The sequence below is a fragment of the Lynx rufus genome, unplaced genomic scaffold (assembly GCF_022079265.1).
Source record: "Lynx rufus isolate CCGP_SWC_20201006 ecotype Redwood Valley unplaced genomic scaffold, mLynRuf1.p SCAF_5, whole genome shotgun sequence".
NCBI classification, from domain to species: Eukaryota; Metazoa; Chordata; class Mammalia; order Carnivora; family Felidae; genus Lynx; species Lynx rufus.
In genome coordinates this window covers 57,646,249-57,651,282 of record NW_025814867.1, presented here as the reverse complement: position 1 = coordinate 57,651,282, position 5,034 = coordinate 57,646,249, and the positions used below count along the sequence as shown (strand labels likewise).

At 33.4% G+C, this 5,034-nt stretch overlaps 1 non-coding gene across 1 annotated transcript; it reads right to left on the bottom strand.

The window, feature by feature from the left end:
- Positions 1-267: 267 nt before the first annotated feature.
- LOC124527354 (U6 spliceosomal RNA) lies at positions 268-370 on the bottom strand. The gene has a single exon (XR_006965818.1). It is a non-coding gene; the product is annotated as a U6 spliceosomal RNA (small nuclear RNA).
- Between the last annotated feature and the right edge of the window lie 4,664 nt (positions 371-5,034).

Genomic DNA, 5,034 nt, shown 5'->3' with positions numbered 1-5,034 from the left:
ATTTTACAAACCCACCATGTAAGAGTTACAATTACTCTTCCTACTTGGCAGCATTTGGTGTCCCATACTTTTAAATTTCAGCCAAACTTCTAGTTCTATAGGGGAATTTTATCATGGTTTTAACCTGAATTTCTTTAATAAAAAATGCTCATTTTCTTAGCTGGTTTTCTCCCTCTCTCTCTCTCTCTTTTTTTTTTTTTTTTTTTTTTACTCCCATTTTATATCTCCCTTTGTGAAGTGTCTGTTCAAGAGTTTTGCTCATCTTTTTCCAATATGGAATGCTTCACAAATTTGCATATCATCCTTACACAGGGGCCATGCTAATCTTCTCTATATTGTTCCAATTTTATTATATGTATTGCCAAAGTAGGCACTTGACCTTTTTAATTTATTGGCTTCTTGTCATTTTATTGTCACATGGGATTTTCATGTATTTGATTTTTTTTGTAAAACATAAATTTTACAAATAATTTATTTTAGTTGTGGTTTATGTACTAGTTTTTTAAAAATATTTTTTTAACATTTATTCACTTTCTGAGAGACAGAGACAGAGTGTGAGCAGGGCAGGGGCAGAGAGGGGGAGACACAGAATCCAAAGCAGACTCCAGGCTCTAAGCTGTCAGCACAGAGCCCGACATGGGACTTGAACTCACAGACTGTGAGATCATGACCTGAGCCGAAGTCGGATGCTTAAGCAACTGGGCCATCCAGGAACCCCTATCTACTAATTTTTTAAGTGTTATGTGGTAAGTAGCATTTTTTAAATTTAATGATGTCTGATTTGATATTTGCCCCCTTAAATTTGTTTAGGGTGCTTTTGCCTCTTGTCTAAGAAATATTTGCCTGTCTCCAAGTCATGAAGATATTGTTGTGTTTTATGAGATTTATAATTTTTGCTTTGTATGTTTAGTTGTATGATCTATCACAAATTAGGTTTAGTACATGGTGTGAGGTAGGGATTAATATTCTTTGTTACACAAATGGATATATAATGTTCTAAATATTTGTTGAAAAGCCTAATATGGCTTTTTTATTGAATAGCTTTGGCAACCTTGTCTAAAATAATTGACCAAATATGTGTGGGTACATTTCTGGACTATCTAATCTTTTCCTTTGATATTTTTTTCTATCATCATGTCAATATGGCTATAGTATTACTATTATTATAGTTCTATAACAGTTTTGAAGTGAGATTTTTTTTTAAGATTGGGTTTATTTTACGTCTTTGTACTTCCACATAAATTTTAGATTCAGCATGTCAATTTTTATAAGAAATTCTGATGGAACTATGACTGTGATTACTTTGTCTATAGAGTAATTTTGGGAGAATTGACATTTTCATAATATTGACCCTTCAAGTCTATAAGCATGGTATGTATCTCTCCAATTATTTAAATCCCTTTTTGTCCTCAGAAATATTTGATAGTTTAGCATATACAGGTCTTTCACTTATTTTGTTTAATATATTCCTAAGTGTTTTAGTAATTTAATTATATTAAAATTAATTTTAAAGTATTTTTATTTTGAAATAATTATAAACTCATAGGAAATGTCAGAAATAATGCAGCATGCCCAGCTTCCTCTAATGGTGACATTTTTGTAACTGCAGAACAAAATTGAAACCAAGAAAAATAATGTTGGTAGAACATTGGTAACTACACTACAGACCTTATTCAGTTTTGACTGTTTTTAACCTGTATTTGTGTGTGTGACTGTGTATAGTTCTAAGCAATTTTATTCCATGTAACAATTTGTTCAACCACCACAAAATCAACTATTCAAAACTGTTCTATGACCCCAGAAGAGCTCTTTTATTCCATTCCTGTCGCATGGCAACTAATAATCTGTTTTCCATCTCTATAGTTTTGTCCTTTGAAAATGTTATATAAATAAAGTCATACTTAGTGCCTTGTCTTTGAATTACTTCCAAAGAATCTTGGAAGTTGGTAAAAGTAGGTAGGAATACAGATGAAATTTTAACCATGAGTTGGTAATTGCCAAAGTTTGGTGAGGATACACAAGGACTCATTATACACTATTTTCTAATTTGAAATACTTTTAATATTCCTTTAATAATAAATAAAATTAAGAGCTATTAAGGAAGAAACAAAATATTTAAGTAGAGGATACTCACAACAGAAAAAAGGTGAGAATACTGTCCAAAGTTGGAAAATACATTAGAGAGAAAAATAATTTGGAGTGTCAAAAGTGAGATAGAAAATAACCAGAGAAACTAAGCAAGCATGACTGATATAAAAGTAATGGGCATTATGATTAACTTCATGTAGTTTTTTTTAAGTTTTTATTTTTTATTTTTTAAATTTATTTTTAGAGAGAGAGAGGCCAAGAGGAGGGGCAGAGAGAGAGGGAACCCCAAGCAGGCTCTGCAGTGTCAGCACAGAGTCCAACACAGGGCCCAAACCCACAAACCCCAAGAACATGACCTGAGCTGAAATCAAGAGTCAGACACCCAAAAACAGAGCCACCCAGCTGCCCCTCATGAAGTTGTTTGAAAAATGTTTAAAAATTGAGCCTGCGTGGCTCAATTGATTGAGCATCTGACTCTTGATTTTGGCTCAGTTCATGATCCCAGGGTTGTGGGATTGAGCTTCATGTGGGGCTCTGAACCAAGCATGGAGCTGGCTTGAGATTCTCTCTTTCTCCCTCATATGAGATAATGAGATTCTCTGCCTCTCTCCCCCACTCATTCTCTCTCTCTCTCCAAAAAGAAATTTAAAAATGAGATAAAAATCAATGATATAGCATAATGTCTTCAAGGTTACTGCAAATGTCAGGATTTTCTTCTATCTCATGCTTGAAAAATATTCCACTGTGTGTGTGTGTGTGTGTGTGTGTGTGTGTGTGTGTAAATATCCATCATCAGAAAAATAGAGAAGATATGGTATACATTAATATCCAGTCATAAATGATAACCCAAGGGATGCAAAAAAATGCTTTCTATTCATAAATAATAACACAAACAATATAAAAATGGTTTCTAGTCACAAATGCAACACAGGTGATAGAAAAATATGGTTTCAAGTCATAACTGATAATGCAAGAGATAGAGACTGTTTCCTGTGATAAATGAGAACTCAGGTGACAGAAAACAAAAGGTTTTCAGCCACGAATAGTAACTCAGCTAATAGAAAGAGAAGGTTTCCATTCATAAAAAAAGTCAGATTATAGACAAAAAAGATTTCCATCATAAATGGTAACTCAGGCAATTGAGAAAGATAATTTCCAATCACAAATAATAACTCTGCTGATTAAGAGTGACCAGTTTCTAGTCATGAATGATAACACACAAGATAGGAAAGAATGTTTCCCAGTCATGGATTATAACTCAGGTGGAACAGAAAGAAGATGCTCAATCATAAACAATAATGAGATAATAGAGACAGAAAAACTCGCAGTCATACATGATAACTCAGATGGTGGAGAATAGAAGGTTTCCAATCATAAATATTAAATCAGGAGATAGAGAAATAAAGGTCTCCAATGATAAATGATAAGTAAGGTGACAAATAATGTTTCCAGTCATACACGGTAATACAGATGATAGAGAAAGGTTTTCAGTCATTACTGATAACTCACATGATGGATAAAGAAGGTTTTCAGTTATAAGTGGTAAATCAGGTGCCAGAGAAAGAATGGTTTTCAGACATTAATGATAACTCAGGATATAAAGGTCCCCAGTCATAAACAAACCAGGTGATAGTGAAAGATTCTAATCATAAATGATGACATGTTATAGAGAAAAGAGTTTTCCTTATTTTTAGTGTTTGTTTTTATTTATTTATTTTGAGGGGATGGGGAGAAGGGCAGCAAGACAGGGTGAGAGGGAATCTGAAGCAGGCTCCGTGCTCAGTGTGGAGCTCAACATGGGGCTCATTCCCACAACCCTGGCATCATGAGCTGAGCCAAAATCAAGAGTTGGACACTCAAACAACAGAGCCATCCAAGCGCCCCGAGGACTTTTCCAGTTATTTTTGATAACTCATGTGATAGAGAAAGATGATTGCTAGTCAAAAATAATAACTCACATGATGGGGGAAAAAGGGGTTTCCAATCATAAGTGGTGAATCATCTGCTACAGAAGATTTCCATCGTAAATAATAACTCACATGGTAAAAAGAAAAACGGTTTACATTTGTAAATGATAAGTCAGGTTCGAGAGAAAGGTTTCACGTCATGTAACCTCTCTAGCGCTCAAATGCTAGGGAAAGAAGATTTTTAGTCATAAACAGTAAGTCAGGTAATAGGGAAAGAATGTTTACAGTCTTATATCATAACTCAGGTGATAAAAAAGAAAATTTCTAGTGATGTATGGTAACTGTAGTGATAGAGAAGGTTTCCAGTATTAATGATAACACAGATGATTAAAAAATGAAATAAAATAATTATAAATTGCAACATATATGGAAAGCAAGTAATATATATTAAATAAACTGAATTAGTGATCCTGAAGAAATAAATGCAAAAGAAGTTGGTTTATCTCATGCATGTCATAGATTCTAAGCTCTTCCATGGGAAGATCATTTAAAAGTAGAATTACAGTTAAATGTACTCTTAATACAATACTTATTGTAGATCCTGGACCAATTAAAACAAATAATACTAGATTATGATGTAATGTAGGAAATATATAGGGAAAGAGTAGCTAATATTGAGACTTCTTGAAAATGGACCAAGATGATTTAAAAATACTACTCTCTTTAAGGATAGCTTAAAGCCACCTGGCAGGAATTTTCAGATTAACATCGCAGCTACTTTTTGGATTTGTGAGCCATTACAACCAAGCAATAAGGAAAAATTTTCCTTAGGATCATACTTCAGAACAGCTCATTCCAAAAGAACTTTCTGCAATAGATATTTTCTGTATCTGGGCTGCCTAATATCTTAGCCACTAAGCATATGTGATTATTGAACACTTGAAATGCTGGCTGGTGTGACTAAGGAACTGAATTCGTAATTTAGTTTAATTTTAACTAATTTGAATTTAAATAGCTAGATGTAGCTAACAACTAAAGT